At 68.4% G+C, this 19928-nt stretch overlaps 6 pseudogenes; all 6 read right to left on the bottom strand.

Moving 5' to 3' along the window:
* Positions 1-1064: 1064 nt before the first annotated feature.
* LOC148756882 (5S ribosomal RNA) lies at positions 1065-1184 on the bottom strand (annotated as a pseudogene).
* A 3851-nt stretch (positions 1185-5035) lies between these two features.
* On the bottom strand, positions 5036-5155 carry LOC148756881 (5S ribosomal RNA; annotated as a pseudogene).
* Positions 5156-7484: 2329 nt separating this feature from the next.
* LOC148756880 (5S ribosomal RNA) lies at positions 7485-7604 on the bottom strand (annotated as a pseudogene).
* Positions 7605-9933: 2329 nt separating this feature from the next.
* Positions 9934-10053, bottom strand: LOC148756879 (5S ribosomal RNA; annotated as a pseudogene).
* A 2329-nt stretch (positions 10054-12382) lies between these two features.
* LOC148756878 (5S ribosomal RNA) lies at positions 12383-12502 on the bottom strand (annotated as a pseudogene).
* A 2050-nt stretch (positions 12503-14552) lies between these two features.
* On the bottom strand, positions 14553-14672 carry LOC148756877 (5S ribosomal RNA; annotated as a pseudogene).
* Between the last annotated feature and the right edge of the window lie 5256 nt (positions 14673-19928).

The following is a 19928-nucleotide window of genomic DNA, read 5'->3' as shown; positions in this document are numbered from 1 at the left end:
CTCCGGCTTGCCGTGGCTCCGAGCCAGCCGCCCGTGAGACATAGTGCTATGAGCCCCCTATCCGTGGCTCTGTTGGTGTTCCCTCTTGGCCTCGCCATATCCTGCCTTCTTGTGCGGGCAGAGGGACTAGAGTCCCCGCAGGACAGGGACCGACAGAGAGAACGGGAGGAGGAGAAAGAGGGAGCGAGATCGAAATATACACCTATATGTACCTGTATGTACCTAGACATACAGAGAGACATGGACAGAGACAGAGAAAGATGGGGCTGGCACGCGGGGAGAGAGCTCCTGAGCCAGAGCCAGAGCCCAACAGGCACGTCACAGAGCCAGAGAGACATGGGGTGGGGGAGGGGGGAGGGACGCACAAGCGGGCACACGGACTGGGACAGACGCACTGACGCTGCTTTGAAGTGGCAGCTTCTCAACCGAAGTGTGGTCATGCCCGTGGCTGGGCTCCACTAAGGAGGCAGTGCCCGGGCATTGAAAGTCACCCTTGAAGCCCCCGGGCCGGGCGGGAGGGCCAGTGGGCTCCGAGCCCCGCCCAGGAACCCCCCCGCCCCGCGGGAGGAGAGTGGCAGCCCACAGGCACCCTGGTTGAGAGTGTTGTGTGCCTGCGTGCCTGCACTTCCCCTTGTGGTGGTCTCTCCTGGAGTCCGAGGGCGTGCGGTGTGTTGGGGTGCTGCTCCCTCAGTCCCCTGCTTTGTCCCGGCTCTTTGTACCCTGTGTGTTGGGGCCACCGCGGGAAGGGAGGGTTCCTGGCTCTTGTGGGCGATGGGAGGGGGCGCGCGGGGGTGTGGGGAGAGGTGCCTGCCGGCGGAGACACAGGCTCGGCTAACTGCTGCTGGCTGACTGCCTGCCTCAGCGAAGAGGACTAAGAAGAGGGTGTGGGGGTGAGCCCTGGCCGACGGGCCTGGTGTGCGGCCGGGGCTGCCAGCTTGTAGCGCCGGGTGGCTGACCGGCCTCTGGCCAGGGGGACCTTCGGCTGGATGGGCGGCTGCAGAGGGGCAAGGGGCGGCAGGGGTTCGGAGGCAGCCACGCAGGGGCGGCCGCGCAAAAGGAGAGGCGAGCAAAAGCCTACAGGTATTCCCAGGCGGTCTCCCATCCAAGCACTAACCGGGCCCCTCCCTGCTTAGCTCCCGAGATCAGAGGAGATCGGGCGCGTTCAGGGTGGTACGGCCATAGACGATGGGACTCGGCTCCCCGCGCCCCAAGAGCCTGCTCCCGGCCTGCCTCGTGAGCGCGCGCCATGCAGATGCGCGGCTCCGGTGGCGAGCATCGACCTGCTGGCCGGCTCTGCCAGCACCGCGTCCCCCCCCCAGTCCGGCTCCCCGCCTCTTCCGAATGCCCCTGGCGTGGGCGGCGGGCTACTCCTGGCCGGCAGCGAGGCCCCTTCGCGCCACCCGAGGCTCCATGGGACACTGCCACTTCCCTGATGGTGCCAGAAGTCGTGGAACTCTGGCATCCTGGGACTCCCCGGACCCAGACCGCCATACACCCCGCCCCCCTACCGCCACCAGGTTTACCAACAACCGCACCCCCAAGGCTGGGGGAGGCCTGCACCAGCAGGCAACCCTGGGCTTGGGAGTTGTGGGAGGACCCCGCGGCGGCGGCTTGGGCGGCTGCGGAGGGGGGGGCTGCGGCGGCGGCGGCGGCGGAGGAGGCCGGGAGAGCAGAGGCGGGAGATTGAGGGAGTATGGCGATGGTGGCGGCGGCGGCGGCGGGGGCTGGGGCGGAGGCGGGGGAGATGGCGGTGCTGGAGGCGGGGAGAGCGGAGGAGGGAGATTGAGGGAGTGCGGCAATGGCGGCGGCAGGGGCGGGGGTGGGGAACAGGGCAGCACTGGCGGCGGGGATGGGGAGCGCGGTGCTGGCGGCCGAGGGGGAGAGAGCAGAGGAGGGAGTTTGAGGGAGTACGGCGATGGCGGCGGCGGGGGCGGGGGAGGGGGCGAGGGCAGCGCTGGCGGAGGGGGTGGGGAGCGCGGTGATCGCGGCGGCGGCGGCGGGAGAAGCGGGGGCTGATCGCGAGCAGCGATGGCGGCGGCGGCGGCGGCGGCGGCGCGGGAGGGTTGCGAGGTCGGCCGTGGAGGCGGCGGCAGCGTTGGGGGCTGTGTCGGCGGGCGCTGGGCGCGGGGAGGGTTGGCGGCGGCGGTAGCGGGGAAGAGGGCGGTGCTGGCGGCGGAGGAGGGGAGAGCAGAGGCGGGAGATTGAAGCAGTACAGCGATGGCGGTGGCGAGGGCGGGGGCAGGGGTGAGGTCAGCGCTGGAGGGGGGTGTGGGGAGCGCGGTGATGGCGGCGGATTTGGCGGTGGCGGCGGGGGCGAGGGCAGCGCTGTTGGCGGTGGCGGCGATCGAAGGTCGGCGAAGGGATCGAGATGACAGCCTCCGGGACTGAAGAGGACTGAGAAGAGGGTGTGCGGGGGAGCCCTGGCCGACGGGCCTGGTGTGCGGCCGGGGCTGCCAGCTTGTAGTGCCTGGCGGCTAACCCTCTGCTGGTCAGGGGGACCTTCGGCTGGCTGGGCGGCTGCAGAGAGGCAAGGGGCGGCAGGGGTTCGGAGGGAGCCACGCCGGGGCGGCGGCGCAAAAGGAGAGGCGAGCAAAAGCCTGCAGCTATTCCCAGGCGGTCTCCCATCCAAGTACTAACCGGGCCCCTCCCTGCTTAGCTCCCGAGATCAGACGAGATCTGGCGCGTGCAGGGTGGTGTGGCCTTAGGCGCTGGGACCCGGCTCCCGGCACTCCAAGATCCTTCTCCCGATCTGCTTCTGAGCGCGCGCCATGCTGCTGGGCCGCTCTGGTGGCGAGCACGTCTGCCCGAGCGCCTCCCGCCAGCTCCCCGCCTCCTCCGGACGCCGCTGGTGTGGGCGACGGGCTACTCCTGGCCCGCAGCGAGGCCCCTTCGCGCCCCCCAGTGGCTCTAACGGGCCTCTGTCACTTCCCTGACTGTGACATATGTCTGGGCGCCCTGGCATCCTGGGCCTCCCCAGGCCCCGAAGGGCTTTTACCCCGCCCCCCTACCCCAACCCCTCTCATCTCCCCCCAGCCCCACAACCGCACACCCCCCCTTGCTGCTGTGCTGTCCCCACCTCTCAGGGCCACCGAGGGGGTCGCAGGGTCCTCTCAGTCCCCTCCACCCTAGGGATGTGCAACCCAGGCCCTGGCCCTGGCCGGCCCCACCCACTGGCCCAAAGCCAGGGAGAGCCACCCGCCACCAGGGGGCAGCACGTCCAGTCTGCCGCCACCCTTCCTCACACAGCCTTCTTTCTGGGTTCTCGCCCCTCGTCAGCGACCGGCGTCCCGCCCGATCACTGTTCACTTCACTGGCTACACGTCACCTCTCCTGACCCAGGGAGGTGAGAGAGAGGATGAGAGAAGGCCAGAGACGGAGCAAGAGAGAGGCGGAGAGAGACAGACGGGGACTGTGGGGACAGACTCGCAGAGAGCACTTTCCAGGCTCTGGGCCTCGCGTGGAGGGGTGCTGCGTGGGGGCTGCATGGATATCAGCTGTGACCGCTTGGCCATCAGCTGTTGCCAGTTGGCCATTGGCCACCGGCAGAGCTGCGGTGGCCAAGCTAGGAAGCGCGGATTGTGGACTGCAAATTGCAGAGGGGCGCGGACTGCAGTTGGCCGGCTTGGTGGGTCGGTAGGTTGGTGGGTCTTGTGGTCGGCAGAGAATCGGCCGGCAGGCTGGGGATCGGGCGGCTCCGGCTTGCCGAGTCTCCAAGCCAGCCGCCCGTGAGACATGGTGCTATGAGCCCCCTATCCGTGGCTCTGTTGGTGTTCCCTCTTGGCCTCGCCAAATCCTGCATTCTTGTGCGGGCAGAGGGGCTAGAGTCCCCGCAGGACAGGGACAGACAGACAGAACGGGAGGAGGAGTAAGAGGGAGCGAGATGGAAATATGCTCGTATATGTACATGTATGTATCTAGACATGCAGAGAGACGTGGACAGAGACAGAGAAAGAGGGGGCTGGCACGCGGGGAGAGAGCTCCTGAGCCAGAGCCAGAGCCCAACAGGCACGTCACAGAGCCCGACGGATATGGGGTGGGGGAGGGTGTGAGGGACGCACAGGCGGGCACACGGACTGTTACAGACACACTGAGGCTGTGTTGAAGTGGCAGCTCCTCCACCGGAGTGTGGTCGTGCCCGGGGCTGGGCTCCGCTAAGGAGGCGTTGCCCTGGCGTTGGCAGTCACCATTGAAGCCTCCGGGGCGGGCCGCCAGGGTCACCAGAGGGCCTGTGGTCTCTGAGCTCCGCCCAGGCACCCGCCTGCGGAAGGAGAGTGGCAGCCCCCAGGCACCCTGGTTGTGAGGGTTGTGCGCCTGCGTGCCTGCTCTGCCCTTGTGGTGGTCTCCCCTGGAGTCGATGGCGCGTGGTGTGTTGGGGTGCTGCTCCAACCGTCCCCTGGTTTGTCCCGGCTCTTTGTGCCCTGTGTTTCAGGGACACCGTGGCCGGCGGGAAGGGAGGGCTCCTGGCTCTTGTGGGAGACGGGAGGGGCGCGCGGGGGTGTGGGGCGAGGTGCCTGCCAGCGGAGACAGAAGACTCCGGTGGGGCGGGGCGGGTGGGCGTCCCGTTTGCCGGAGGACACGCCGATCCTGTGTGTCGGGTCCCGGGGGCAGGCGCAGGGATGGGCGTCCCCTGGGCTCGGGCCGAGGTGCAAAGCACCGGCACGTCCTGGGATGGAGAGAGCCTGGTGGAGGCCTGCGCCGGCAGGCAGCCCTGGGCTTGGGCGTTGGGGGTTGCGGCGGCGGCAGGGTCGGGGAGCGAGAGGGAGCCCTGCGATGGCGGTGGCGGCGGCGGCGACCGAGACGCGGCTGACTGCTGCAGGCTGACGGCCTGCCTCGGCGAAGAGCACTAAGAAGAGGGAGTGGGGGGGAGCCCTGGCCGACAGGCCTGGTGTGCGGCCGGGGATGCGAGCTTGTAGTGCTGGGCGGCTGACCCTCCTCTGGCCAGGGGGACCTTCGGCTGCCTGGGCGGCTGCAGAGGGGCAAGGGGCGGCAGGGGTTCGGAGGGAGCCACGCCGGGGCGGCGGGCAAAAGGAGAGGCGAGCAAAAGCCTGCAGCTATTCCCAGGCGGTCTCCCATCCAAGTACTAACCAGGCCCCTCCCTGCTTAGCTCCCGAGATCAGAGGAGATCGGGCGCGTTCAGGGTGGTGTGGCCTTAGGCGCTGGGACCCGGCTCCCGGCACTCCAAGAGCCTGCTCCCGACCTGCTTCTGAGCGCACGCCACGCTGCTGGGCCGCTCGGGTGGCGAGCATGTCTGCCCGAGCGCCTCCCGCCCGCTCCCCGCCTCCTCCGGACGCCGCTGGTGTGGGCGACGGGCTACTCCTGGCCCGCAGCGAGGCCCCTTCGCGCCCCCCAGTGGCTCTAACGGGCCTCTGTCACTTCCCTGACTGTGACATATGTCTGGGCGCCCTGGCATCCTGGGCCTCCCCAGGCCCCGAGGGGCTTTTACCCCGCCCCCCTACCCCAACCCCTCTCATCTCCCCCCAGCCCCACAACCGCACACCCCCCCTTGCTGCTGTGCTGTCCCCACCTCTCAGGGCCACCGAGGGGGTCGCAGGGTCCTCTCAGTCCCCTCCGGCCCTAGGGACGTGCAACCCAGGCCCTGGCCCTGGCCGGCCCCACCCACTGGCCCAAAGCCAGGGAGAGCCACCCGCCACCAGGGGGCAGCACCTCCAGTCAGCCGCCACCCTTCCTCACACAGCCTTCTTTCTGGGTTCTCGCCCCTCGTCAGCGACCGGCGTCCCGCCCGATCACTGTTCACTTCACTGGCTACACGTCAACTCTCCTGACCCAGGGAGGTGAGAGAGAGGATGAGAGAAGGCCAGAGACGGAGCAAGAGAGAGGCGGAGAGAGACAGACGGGGACTGTGGGGACAGACTCGCAGAGAGCACTCTCCAGGCTCTGGGCCTCGCGTGGAGGGGTGCTGCGTGGGGGCTGCATGGATATCAGCTGTGACCGCTTGGCCATCAGCTGTTGCCAGTTGGCCACTGGCCACCGGCAGAGCTGCGGTGGCCAAGCTAGGAAGCGCGGATTGTGGACTGCAAATTGCAGAGGGGCGCGGACTGCAGTTGGCCGGCTTGGTGGGTCGGTAGGTTGGTGGGTCTTGTGGTCGGCAGAGAATCGGCCGGCAGGCTGGGGATCGGGCGGCTCCGGCTTGCCGAGTCTCCAAGCCAGCCGCCCGTGAGACATGGTGCTATGAGCCCCCTATCCGTGGTCTGTGGGTGTTCCCTCTTGGCCTCGCCAAATCCTGCATTCTTGTGCGGGCAGAGGGGCTGGAGTCCCCGCAGGACAGGGACAGACAGACAGAACGGGAGGAGGAGTAAGAGGGAGCGAGATGGAAATATGCTCGTATATGTACATGTATGTATCTAGACATACAGAGAGACGTGGACAGAGACAGAGAAAGAGGGGGCTGGCACGCGGGGAGAGAGCTCCTGAGCCAGAGCCAGAGCCCAACAGGCACGTCACAGAGCCCGACGGATATGGGGTGGGGGAGGGTGTGAGGGACGCACAGGCGGGCACACGGACTGTTACAGACGCACTGAGGCTGTGTTGAAGTGGCAGCTCCTCCACCGGAGTGTGGTCGTGCCCGGGGCTGGGCTCCGCTAAGGAGGCGTTGCCCTGGCGTTGGCAGTCACCATTTAAGCCTCCGGGGCGGGCCGCCAGGGTCACCAGAGGGCCTGTGGTCTCTGAGCTCCGCCCAGGCACCCGCCCGCGGGAGGAGAGTGGCAGCCCCCACGCACCCTGGTTGTGAGGGTTGTGCGCCTGCGTGCCTGCTCTGCCCTTGTGGTGGTCTCCCCTGGAGTCGATGGCGCGTGGTGTGTTGGGGTGCTGCTCCCGCCGTCCCCTGGTTTGTCCCGGCTCTTTGTGCCCTGTGTTTCAGGGACACCGTGGCCGGCGGGAAGGGAGGGCTCCTGGCTCTTGTGGGAGACGGGAGGGGCGCGCGGGGGTGTGGGGCGAGGTGCCTGCCAGCGGAGACAGAAGACTCCGGTGGGGCGGGGCGGGTGGGCGTCCCGTTTGCCGGAGGACACGCCGATCCTGTGTGTCGGGTCCCGAGGGCAGGCGCAGGGATGGGCGTCCCCTGGGCTCGGGCCGAGGTGCAAAGCACCGGCACGTCCTGGGATGGAGAGAGCCTGGTGGAGGCCTGCGCCGGCAGGCAGCCCTGGGCTTGGGCGTTGGGGGTTGCGGCGGCGGCAGGGTCGGGGAGCGAGAGGGAGCCCTGCGATGGCGGTGGCGGCGGCGGCGACCGAGACGCGGCTGACTGCTGCAGGCTGACGGCCTGCCTCGGCGAAGAGCACTAAGAAGAGGGAGTGGGGGGGAGCCCTGGCCGACAGGCCTGGTGTGCGGCCGGGGATGCGAGCTTGTAGTGCTGGGCGGCTGACCCTCCTCTGGCCAGGGGGACCTTCGGCTGCCTGGGCGGCTGCAGAGGGGCAAGGGGCGGCAGGGGTTCGGAGGGAGCCACGCCGGGGCGGCGGCGCAAAAGGAGAGGCGAGCAAAAGCCTGCAGCTATTCCCAGGCGGTCTCCCATCCAAGTACTAACCAGGCCCCTCCCTGCTTAGCTCCCGAGATCAGAGGAGATCGGGCGCGTTCAGGGTGGTGTGGCCTTAGGCGCTGGGACCCGGCTCCCGGCACTCCAAGAGCCTGCTCCCGACCTGCTTCTGAGCGCACGCCACGCTGCTGGGCCGCTCGGGTGGCGAGCATGTCTGCCCGAGCGCCTCCCGCCCGCTCCCCGCCTCCTCCGGACGCCGCTGGTGTGGGCGACGGGCTACTCCTGGCCCGCAGCGAGGCCCCTTCGCGCCCCCCAGTGGCTCTAACGGGCCTCTGTCACTTCCCTGACTGTGACATATATCTGGGCGCCCTGGCATCCTGGGCCTCCCCAGGCCCCGAGGGGCTTTTACCCCGCCCCCCTACCCCAACCCCTCTCATCTCCCCCCAGCCCCACAACCGCACACCCCCCCTTGCTGCTGTGCTGTCCCCACCTCTCAGGGCCACCGAGGGGGTCGCAGGGTCCTCTCAGTCCCCTCCGGCCCTAGGGACGTGCAACCCAGGCCCTGGCCCTGGCCGGCCCCACCCACTGGCCCAAAGCCAGGGAGAGCCACCCGCCACCAGGGGGCAGCACCTCCAGTCAGCCGCCACCCTTCCTCACACAGCCTTCTTTCTGGGTTCTCGCCCCTCGTCAGCGACCGGCGTCCCGCCCGATCACTGTTCACTTCACTGGCTACACGTCACCTCTCCTGACCCAGGGAGGTGAGAGAGAGGATGAGAGAAGGCCAGAGACGGAGCAAGAGAGAGGCGGAGAGAGACAGACGGGGACTGTGGGGACAGACTCGCAGAGAGCACTCTCCAGGCTCTGGGCCTCGCGTGGAGGGGTGCTGCGTGGGGGCTGCATGGATATCAGCTGTGACCGCTTGGCCATCAGCTGTTGCCAGTTGGCCACTGGCCACCGGCAGAGCTGCGGTGGCCAAGCTAGGAAGCGCGGATTGTGGACTGCAAATTGCAGAGGGGCGCGGACTGCAGTTGGCCGGCTTGGTGGGTCGGTAGGTTGGTGGGTCTGTTGGTTGGCAGAGAATCGGCCGGCAGGCTGGGGATCGGGCGGCTCCGGCTTGCCGAGTCTCCAAGCCAGCCGCCCGTGAGACATGGTGCTATGAGCCCCCTATCCGTGGTCTGTGGGTGTTCCCTCTTGGCCTCGCCAAATCCTGCATTCTTGTGCGGGCAGAGGGGCTGGAGTCCCCGCAGGACAGGGACAGACAGACAGAACGGGAGGAGGAGTAAGAGGGAGCGAGATGGAAATATGCTCGTATATGTACATGTATGTATCTAGACATACAGAGAGACGTGGACAGAGACAGAGAAAGAGGGGGCTGGCACGCGGGGAGAGAGCTCCTGAGCCAGAGCCAGAGCCCAACAGGCACGTCACAGAGCCCGACGGATATGGGGTGGGGGAGGGTGTGAGGGACGCACAGGCGGGCACACGGACTGTTACAGACGCACTGAGGCTGTGTTGAAGTGGCAGCTCCTCCACCGGAGTGTGGTCGTGCCCGGGGCTGGGCTCCGCTAAGGAGGCGTTGCCCTGGCGTTGGCAGTCACCATTGAAGCCTCCGGGGCGGGCCGCCAGGGTCACCGGAGGGCCTGTGGTCTCTGAGCTCCGCCCAGGCACCCGCCCGCGGGAGGAGAGTGGCAGCCCCCAGGCACCCTGGTTGTGAGGGTTGTGCGCCTGCGTGCCTGCTCTGCCCTTGTGGTGGTCTCCCCTGGAGTCGATGGCGCGTGGTGTGTTGGGGTGCTGCTCCCGCCGTCCCCTGGTTTGTCCCGGCTCTTTGTGCCCTGTGTTTCAGGGACACCGTGGCCGGCGGGAAGGGAGGGCTCCTGGCTCTTGTGGGAGACGGGAGGGGCGCGCGGGGGTGTGGGGCGAGGTGCCTGCCAGTGGAGACAGAAGACTCCGGTGGGGCGGGGCGGGTGGGCGTCCCGTTTGCCGGAGGACACGCCGATCCTGTGTGTCGGGTCCCGGGGGCAGGCGCAGGGATGGGCGTCCCCTGGGCTCGGGCCGAGGTGCAAAGCACCGGCACGTCCTGGGATGGAGAGAGCCTGGTGGAGGCCTGCGCCGGCAGGCAGCCCTGGGCTTGGGCGTTGGGGGTTGCGGCGGCGGCAGGGTCGGGGAGCGAGAGGGAGCCCTGCGATGGCGGTGGCGGCGGCGGCGACCGAGACGCGGCTGACTGCTGCAGGCTGACGGCCTGCCTTGGTGAAGAGCACTAAGAAGAGGGAGTGGGGGGGAGCCCTGGCCGACAGGCCTGGTGTGCGGCCGGGGATGCGAGCTTGTAGTGCTGGGCGGCTGACCCTCCTCTGGCCAGGGGGACCTTCGGCTGCCTGGGCGGCTGCAGAGGGGCAAGGGGCGGCAGGGGTTCGGAGGGAGCCACGCCGGGGCGGCGGCGCAAAAGGAGAGGCGAGCAAAAGCCTGCAGCTATTCCCAGGCGGTCTCCCATCCAAGTACTAACCAGGCCCCTCCCTGCTTAGCTCCCGAGATCAGAGGAGATCGGGCGCGTTCAGGGTGGTGTGGCCTTAGGCGCTGGGACCCGGCTCCCGGCACTCCAAGAGCCTGCTCCCGACCTGCTTCTGAGCGCACGCCACGCTGCTGGGCCGCTCGGGTGGCGAGCATGTCTGCCCGAGCGCCTCCCGCCCGCTCCCCGCCTCCTCCGGACGCCGCTGGTGTGGGCGACGGGCTACTCCTGGCCCGCAGCGAGGCCCCTTCGCGCCCCCCAGTGGCTCTAACGGGCCTCTGTCACTTCCCTGACTGTGACATATGTCTGGGCGCCCTGGCATCCTGGGCCTCCCCAGGCCCCGAGGGGCTTTTACCCCGCCCCCCTACCCCAACCCCTCTCATCTCCCCCCAGCCCCACAACCGCACACCCCCCCTTGCTGCTGTGCTGTCCCCACCTCTCAGGGCCACCGAGGGGGTCGCAGGGTCCTCTCAGTCCCCTCCGGCCCTAGGGACGTGCAACCCAGGCCCTGGCCCTGGCCGGCCCCACCCACTGGCCCAAAGCCAGGGAGAGCCACCCGCCACCAGGGGGCAGCACCTCCAGTCAGCCGCCACCCTTCCTCACACAGCCTTCTTTCTGGGTTCTCGCCCCTCGTCAGCGACCGGCGTCCCGCCCGATCACTGTTCACTTCACTGGCTACACGTCACCTCTCCTGACCCAGGGAGGTGAGAGAGAGGATGAGAGAAGGCCAGAGACGGAGCAAGAGAGAGGCGGAGAGAGACAGACGGGGACTGTGGGGACAGACTCGCAGAGAGCACTCTCCAGGCTCTGGGCCTCGCGTGGAGGGGTGCTGCGTGGGGGCTGCATGGATATCAGCTGTGACCGCTTGGCCATCAGCTGTTGCCAGTTGGCCACTGGCCACCGGCAGAGCTGCGGTGGCCAAGCTAGGAAGCGCGGATTGTGGACTGCAAATTGCAGAGGGGCGCGGACTGCAGTTGGCCGGCTTGGTGGGTCGGTAGGTTGGTGGGTCTGTTGGTTGGCAGAGAATCGGCCGGCAGGCTGGGGATCGGGCGGCTCCGGCTTGCCGAGTCTCCAAGCCAGCCGCCCGTGAGACATGGTGCTATGAGCCCCCTATCCGTGGTCTGTGGGTGTTCCCTCTTGGCCTCGCCAAATCCTGCATTCTTGTGCGGGCAGAGGGGCTGGAGTCCCCGCAGGACAGGGACAGACAGACAGAACGGGAGGAGGAGTAAGAGGGAGCGAGATGGAAATATGCTCGTATATGTACATGTATGTATCTAGACATACAGAGAGACGTGGACAGAGACAGAGAAAGAGGGGGCTGGCACGCGGGGAGAGAGCTCCTGAGCCAGAGCCAGAGCCCAACAGGCACGTCACAGAGCCCGACGGATATGGGGTGGGGGAGGGTGTGAGGGACGCACAGGCGGGCACACGGACTGTTACAGACGCACTGAGGCTGTGTTGAAGTGGCAGCTCCTCCACCGGAGTGTGGTCGTGCCCGGGGCTGGGCTCCGCTAAGGAGGCGTTGCCCTGGCGTTGGCAGTCACCATTGAAGCCTCCGGGGCGGGCCGCCAGGGTCACCGGAGGGCCTGTGGTCTCTGAGCTCCGCCCAGGCACCCGCCCGCGGGAGGAGAGTGGCAGCCCCCAGGCACCCTGGTTGTGAGGGTTGTGCGCCTGCGTGCCTGCTCTGCCCTTGTGGTGGTCTCCCCTGGAGTCGATGGCGCGTGGTGTGTTGGGGTGCTGCTCCCGCCGTCCCCTGGTTTGTCCCGGCTCTTTGTGCCCTGTGTTTCAGGGACACCGTGGCCGGCGGGAAGGGAGGGCTCCTGGCTCTTGTGGGAGACGGGAGGGGCGCGCGGGGGTGTGGGGCGAGGTGCCTGCCAGTGGAGACAGAAGACTCCGGTGGGGCGGGGCGGGTGGGCGTCCCGTTTGCCGGAGGACACGCCGATCCTGTGTGTCGGGTCCCGGGGGCAGGCGCAGGGATGGGCGTCCCCTGGGCTCGGGCCGAGGTGCAAAGCACCGGCACGTCCTGGGATGGAGAGAGCCTGGTGGAGGCCTGCGCCGGCAGGCAGCCCTGGGCTTGGGCGTTGGGGGTTGCGGCGGCGGCAGGGTCGGGGAGCGAGAGGGAGCCCTGCGATGGCGGTGGCGGCGGCGGCGACCGAGACGCGGCTGACTGCTGCAGGCTGACGGCCTGCCTTGGCGAAGAGCACTAAGAAGAGGGAGTGGGGGGGAGCCCTGGCCGACAGGCCTGGTGTGCGGCCGGGGATGCGAGCTTGTAGTGCTGGGCGGCTGACCCTCCTCTGGCCAGGGGGACCTTCGGCTGCCTGGGCGGCTGCAGAGGGGCAAGGGGCGGCAGGGGTTCGGAGGGAGCCACGCCGGGGCGGCGGCGCAAAAGGAGAGGCGAGCAAAAGCCTGCAGCTATTCCCAGGCGGTCTCCCATCCAAGTACTAACCAGGCCCCTCCCTGCTTAGCTCCCGAGATCAGAGGAGATCGGGCGCGTTCAGGGTGGTATGGCCGTAGACGCTGGGACCCGGCTCCCCGCGCCCCAAGAGCCTGCTCCCGGCCTGCCTCTGACCGCGCGCCGTGCTGCTGGGCCGCTAGGGTGGCGAGCACGTCTGCCTGAGCGCCTCCCGCCCGCTCCCCGCCTCCTCCGGACGCCGCTGGTGTGGGCGACGGGCTACTCCTGGCCCGCAGCGAGGCCCCTTCGCGCCCCCCAGTGGCTCTAACGGGCCTCTGTCACTTCCATGACTGTGACATATGTCTGGGCGCCCTGGCATCCTGGGCCTCCCCAGGCCCCGAAGGGCTTTTACCCCACCCCCCTACCTCAACCCCTCTCTTCTTCCCCCAGCCCCACAACCGCACACCCCCCTTGCAGCTGTGCTGTCCCCACCTCTCAGGGCCACCGAGGGGGTCGCAGGGTCCTCTCAGTCCCCTCCGGCCCTAGGGACGTGCAACCCAGGCCCTGGCCCTGACCGGACCCATCCACAGGCCCAAAGCCAGGGAGAGCCACCCGCGCCACCAGGGTGCAGCATCTCCAGTCTGCAGCCACCCTTCGTCACAAGCCTTCAGTCTGGGCCCTGGAACCCTCGTCAGCGACCGGAGCCCCGCCCGATGTCCGGTCCCTTCACTGGCTACACGTCACCTCTCCTGACCCAGGGAGGTGAGAGAGAGGATGAGAGAAGGCCAGAGACGGAGCAAGAGAGAGGCGGAGAGAGACAGACGGGGACTGTGGGGACAGACTCGCAGAGAGCACTCTCCAGGCTCTGGGCCTCGCGTGGAGGGGTGCTGCTTGGGGGCTGCATGGTCATCAGCTGTGACCGCTTGGCCATCAGCTGTTGCCAGTTGGCCACTGGCCACCGGAGGAGCTGCGGTGGCCAAGTTAGGAAGCGCGGATGGTGGACTGCAAATTGCAGAGGGGCGCGGATTGCAGTGGGCCCGCTTGGCGGGTCGACGGGCGGTGTGTCGGTGGGTTGGCAGAGAAGCGGCCGACAGGTTGGGGATCGGGCGGCTCCGGCTTGCCGTGTCTCCGAGCCAGCCGCCCGTGAGACATAGTGCTATGAGCCCCCTATCCGTGGCTCTGTTGGTGTTCCCTCTTGGCCTCGCCATATCCTGCCTTCTTGTGCGGGCAGAGGGACTAGAGTCCCCGCAGGACAGGGACCGACAGAGAGAACGGGAGGAGGAGAAAGAGGGAGCGAGATCGAAATATACACCTATATGTACCTGTATGTACCTAGACATACAGAGAGACATGGACAGAGACAGAGAAAGATGGGGCTGGCACGCGGGGAGAGAGCTCCTGAGCCAGAGCCAGAGCCCAACAGGCACGTCACAGAGCCAGAGAGACATGGGGTGGGGGAGGGGGGAGGGACGCACAAGCGGGCACACGGACTGGGACAGACGCACTGACGCTGCTTTGAAGTGGCAGCTTCTCAACCGAAGTGTGGTCATGCCCGTGGCTGGGCTCCACTAAGGAGGCAGTGCCCGGGCATTGAAAGTCACCCTTGAAGCCCCCGGGCCGGGCGGGAGGGCCAGTGGGCTCCGAGCCCCGCCCAGGAACCCCCCCGCCCCGCGGGAGGAGAGTGGCAGCCCACAGGCACCCTGGTTGAGAGTGTTGTGTTCCTGCGTGCCTGCACTTCCCCTTGTGGTGGTCTCTCCTGGAGTCCGAGGGCGTGCGGTGTGTTGGGGTGCTGCTCCCTCAGTCCCCTGCTTTGTCCCGGCTCTTTGTACCCTGTGTGTTGGGGCCACCGCGGGAAGGGAGGGTTCCTGGCTCTTGTGGGCGATGGGAGGGGGCGCGCGGGGGTGTGGGGAGAGGTGCCTGCCGGCGGAGACACAGGCTCGGCTAACTGCTGCTGGCTGACTGCCTGCCTCAGCGAAGAGGACTAAGAAGAGGGTGTGGGGGTGAGCCCTGGCCGACGGGCCTGGTGTGCGGCCGGGGCTGCCAGCTTGTAGCGCCGGGTGGCTGACCGACCTCTGGCCAGGGGGACCTTCGGCTGGATGGGCGGCTGCAGAGGGGCAAGGGGCGGCAGGGGTTCGGAGGCAGCCACGCAGGGGCGGCGGCGCAAAAGGAGAGGCGAGCAAAAGCCTACAGGTATTCCCAGGCGGTCTCCCATCCAAGTACTAACCGGGCCCCTCCCTGCTTAGCTCCCGAGATCAGAGGAGATCGGGCGCGTTCAGGGTGGTACGGCCATAGACGATGGGACTCGGCTCCCCGCGCCCCAAGAGCCTGCTCCCGGCCTGCCTCGTGAGCGCGCGCCATGCAGATGCGCGGCTCCGGTGGCGAGCATCGACCCGCTGGCCGGCTCTGCCAGCACCGCGTCCCCCCCCCCAGTCCGGCTCCCCGCCTCTTCCGAATGCCCCTGGCGTGGGCGGCGGGCTACTCCTGGCCGGCAGCGAGGCCCCTTCGCGCCACCCGAGGCTCCATGGGACACTGCCACTTCCCTGATGGTGCCAGAAGTCGTGGAACTCTGGCATCCTGGGACTCCCGGACCCAGACCGCCATACACCCCGCCCCCCTACCGCCACCAGGTTTACCAACAACCGCACCCCCAAGGCTGGGGGAGGCCTGCACCAGCAGGCAACCCTGGGCTTGGGAGTTGTGGGAGGACCCGGCGGCGGCGGCTTGGGCGGCTGCGGAGCGGGGGGGGCTGCGGCGGCGGCGGCGGCGGGGGCGGAGGCGGGGGAGATGGCGGTGCTGGAGGCGGGGAGAGCAGAGGAGGGAGATTGAGGGAGTATGGCGATGGTGGCGGCGGCGGCGGGGGCTGGGGCGGAGGCCGGGGAGATGGCGGTGCTGGAGGCGGGGAGAGCAGAGGAGGGAGATTGAGGGAGTGCGGCAATGGCGGCGGCGGGGGCGGGGGTGGGGGCAAGGGCAGCGCTGGCGGAGGGGATGGGGAGCGCGGTGCTGGCGGCCGAGGGGGAGAGAGCAGAGGAGGGAGTTTGAGGGAGTACGGCGATGGCGGCGGCGGGGGCGGGGGAGGGGGCGAGGGCAGCGTGGCGGAGGGGGTGGGGAGCGCGGTGATCCTGGCGGCGGCGGCGGGAGAAGCGGGGGCTGATCGCGAGCAGCGTTGGCGGCGGCGGCGGCAGCGGCGCGGGAGGGTTGCGAGGTCGGCGATGGAGGCGGCGGCAGGGTTGGGGGCTGTGTCGGCGGGCGCTGGGCGCGGGGAGGGTTGGCGGCGGCGGTAGCGGGGAAGAGGGCGGTGCTGGCGGCGGAGGAGGGGAGAGCAGAGGCGGGAGATTGAAGCAGTACAGCGATGGCGGTGGCGAGGGCGGGGGCAGGGGTGAGGTCAGCGCTGGAGGGGGGTGTGGGGAGCGCGGTGATGGCGGCGGATTTGGCGGTGGCGGCGGGGGCGAGGGCAGCGCTGTTGGCGGTGGCGGCGATCGAAGGTCGGCGAAGGGATCGAGATGACAGCCTCCGGGACTGAAGAGGACTGAGAAGAGGGTGTGCGGGGGAGCCCTGGCCGACGGGCCTGGTGTGCGGCCGGGGCTGCCAGCTTGTAGTGCCTGGCGGCTAACCCTCTGCTGGTCAGGGGGACCTTCGGCTGGCTGGGCGGCTGCAGAGAGGCAAGGGGCGGCAGGGGTTCGGAGGGAGCCACGCCGGGGCGGCGGCGCAAAAGGAGAGGCGAGCAAAAGCCTGCAGCTATTCCCAGGCGGTCTCCCATCCAAGTACTAACCGGGCCCCTCCCTGCTTAGCTCCCGAGATCAGACGAGATCTGGCGCGTGCAGGGTGGTGTGGCCTTAGGCGCTGGGACCCGGCTCCCGGCACTCCAAGATCCTTCTCCCGATCTGCTTCTGAGCGCGCGCCATGCTGCTGGGCCGCTCCGGTGGCGAGCACGTCTGCCCGAGCGCCTCCCGCCAGCTCCCCGCCTCCTCCGGACGCCGCTGGTGTGGGCGACGGGCTACTCCTGGCCCGCAGCGAGGCCCCTTCGCGCCCCCCAGTGGCTCTAACGGGCCTCTGTCACTTCCCTGACTGTGACATATGTCTGGGCGCCCTGGCATCCTGGGCCTCCCCAGGCCCCGAAGGGCTTTTACCCCGCCCCCCTACCCCAACCCCTCTCATCTCCCCCCAGCCCCACAACCGCACACCCCCCCTTGCTGCTGTGCTGTCCCCACCTCTCAGGGCCACCGAGGGGGTCGCAGGGTCCTCTCAGTCCCCTCCACCCTAGGGATGTGCAACCCAGGCCCTGGCCCTGGCCGGCCCCACCCACTGGCCCAAAGCCAGGGAGAGCCACCCGCCACCAGGTGGCAGCACGTCCAGTCTGCCGCCACCCTTCCTCACACAGCCTTCTTTCTGGGTTCTCGCCCCTCGTCAGCGACCGGCGTCCCGCCCGATCACTGTTCACTTCACTGGCTACACGTCACCTCTCCTGACCCAGGGAGGTGAGAGAGAGGATGAGAGAAGGCCAGAGACGGAGCAAGAGAGAGGCGGAGAGAGACAGACGGGGACTGTGGGGACAGACTCGCAGAGAGCACTTTCCAGGCTCTGGGCCTCGCGTGGAGGGGTGCTGCGTGGGGGCTGCATGGATATCAGCTGTGACCGCTTGGCCATCAGCTGTTGCCAGTTGGCCATTGGCCACCGGCAGAGCTGCGGTGGCCAAGCTAGGAAGCGCGGATTGTGGACTGCAAATTGCAGAGGGGCGCGGACTGCAGTTGGCCGGCTTGGTGGGTCGGTAGGTTGGTGGGTCTTGTGGTCGGCAGAGAATCGGCCGGCAGGCTGGGGATCGGGCGGCTCCGGCTTGCCGAGTCTCCAAGCCAGCCGCCCGTGAGACATGGTGCTATGAGCCCCCTATCCGTGGCTCTGTTGGTGTTCCCTCTTGGCCTCGCCAAATCCTGCATTCTTGTGCGGGCAGAGGGGCTAGAGTCCCCGCAGGACAGGGACAGACAGACAGAACGGGAGGAGGAGTAAGAGGGAGCGAGATGGAAATATGCTCGTATATGTACATGTATGTATCTAGACATACAGAGAGACATGGACAGAGACAGAGAAAGAGGGGGCTGGCACGCGGGGAGAGAGCTCCTGAGCCAGAGCCAGAGCCCAACAGGCACGTCACAGAGCCCGACGGATATGGGGTGGGGGAGGGTGTGAGGGACGCACAGGCGGGCACACGGACTGTTACAGACGCACTGAGGCTGTGTTGAAGTGGCAGCTCCTCCACCGGAGTGTGGTCGTGCCCGGGGCTGGGCTCCGCTAAGGAGGCATTGCCCTGGCGTTGGCAGTCACCATTGAAGCCTCCGGGGCGGGCCGCCAGGGTCTCCGGAGGGCCTGTGGTCTCTGAGCCCCGCCCAGGCACCCGCCCGCGGGAGGAGAGTGGCAGCCCCCAGGCACCCTGGTTGTGAGGGTTGTGCGCCTGCGTGCCTGCTCTGCCCTTGTGGTGGTCTCCCCTGGAGTCGATGGCGCGTGGTGCGTTGGGGTGCTGCTCCCGCCGTCCCCTGGTTTGTCCCGGCTCTTTGTGCCCTGTGTTTCAGGGACACCGTGGCCGGCGGGAAGGGAGGGCTCCTGGCTCTTGTGGGAGACGGGAGGGGCGCGCGGGGGTGTGGGGCGAGGTGCCTGCCAGCGGAGACAGAAGACTCCGGTGGGGCGGGGCGGGTGGGCGTCCCGTTTGCCCGAGGACACGCCGATCCTGTGTGTCGGGTCCCGGGGGCAGGCGCAGGGATGGGCGTCCCCTGGGCTCGGGCCGAGGTGCAAAGCACCGGCACGTCCTGGGATGGAGAGAGCCTGGTGGAGGCCTGCGCCGGCAGGCAGCCCTGGGCTTGGGCGTTGGGGGTTGCGGCGGCGGCAGGGTCGGGGAGCGAGAGGGAGCCCTGCGATGGCGGTGGCGGCGGCGGCTACCGAGACGCGGCTGACTGCTGCAGGCTGACGGCCTGCCTCGGCGAAGAGCACTAAGAAGAGGGAGTGGGGGGGAGCCCTGGCCGACAGGCCTGGTGTGCGGCCGGGGATGCGAGCTTGTATTGCTGGGCGGCTGACCCTCCTCTGGCCAGGGGGACCTTCGGCTGCCTGGGCGGCTGCAGAGGGGCAAGGGGCGGCAGGGGTTCGGAGGGAGCCACGCCGGGGCGGCGGCGCAAAAGGAGAGGCGAGCAAAAGCCTGCAGCTATTCCCAGGCGGTCTCCCATCCAAGTACTAACCAGGCCCCTCCCTGCTTAGCTCCCGAGATCAGAGGAGATGGGGCGCGTTCAGGGTGGTATGGCCGTAGACGCTGGGACCCGGCTCCCCGCGCCCCAAGAGCCTGCTCCCGGCCTGCCTCTGACCGCGCGCCGTGCTGCTGGGCCGCTAGGGTGGCGAGCACGTCTGCCTGAGCGCCTCCCGCCCGCTCCCCGCCTCCTCCGGACGCCGCTGGTGTGGGCGACGGGCTACTCCTGGCCCGCAGCGAGGCCCCTTCGCGCCCCCCAGTGGCTCTAACGGGCCTCTGTCACTTCCATGACTGTGACATATGTCTGGGCGCCCTGGCATCCTGGGCCTCCCCAGGCCCCGAAGGGCTTTTACCCCACCCCCCTACCCCAACCCCTCTCTTCTTCCCCCAGCCCCACAACCGCACACCCCCCTTGCTGCTGTGCTGTCCCCACCTCTCAGGGCCACCGAGGGGGTCGCAGGGTCCTCTCAGTCCCCTCCGGCCCTAGGGACGTGCAACCCAGGCCCTGGCCCTGACCGGACCCATCCACAGGCCCAAAGCCAGGGAGAGCCACCCGCGCCACCAGGGTGCAGCATCTCCAGTCTGCAGCCACCCTTCGTCACAAGCCTTCAGTCTGGGCCCTGGAACCCTCGTCAGCGACCGGAGCCCCGCCCGATGTCCGGTCCCTTCACTGGCTACACGTCACCTCTCCTGACCCAGGGAGGTGAGAGAGAGGATGAGAGAAGGCCAGAGACGGAGCAAGAGAGAGGCGGAGAGAGACAGACGGGGACTGTGGGGACAGACTCGCAGAGAGCACTCTCCAGGCTCTGGGCCTCGCGTGGAGGGGTGCTGCTTGGGGGCTGCATGGTCATCAGCTGTGACCGCTTGGCCATCAGCTGTTGCCAGTTGGCCACTGGCCACCGGAGGAGCTGCGGTGGCCAACTGGGAAGCGCGGATGGTGGACTGCAAATTGCAGAGGGGCGCGGATTGCAGTGGGCCCGCTTGGCGGGTCGACGGGCGGTGTGTCGGTGGGTTGGCAGAGAAGCGGCCGACAGGTTGGGGATCGGGCGGCTCCGGCTTGCCGTGGCTCCGAGCCAGCCGCCCGTGAGACATAGTGCTATGAGCCCCCTATCCGTGGCTCTGTTGGTGTTCCCTCTTGGCCTCGCCATATCCTGCCTTCTTGTGCGGGCAGAGGGACTAGAGTCCCCGCAGGACAGGGACCGACAGAGAGAACGGGAGGAGGAGAAAGAGGGAGCGAGATCGAAATATACACCTATATGTACCTGTATGTACCTAGACATACAGAGAGACATGGACAGAGACAGAGAAAGATGGGGCTGGCACGCGG

Source organism: Rhinolophus sinicus, chromosome 10 (genome assembly GCF_057876585.1).
Source record: "Rhinolophus sinicus isolate RSI-liver-muscle chromosome 10, RSI-T2T, whole genome shotgun sequence".
Classification (NCBI taxonomy): Eukaryota; Metazoa; Chordata; class Mammalia; order Chiroptera; family Rhinolophidae; genus Rhinolophus; species Rhinolophus sinicus.
The sequence above is the reverse complement of the archived record's forward strand: the minus strand, read 5'-3'. Positions and strand labels throughout refer to the sequence as shown.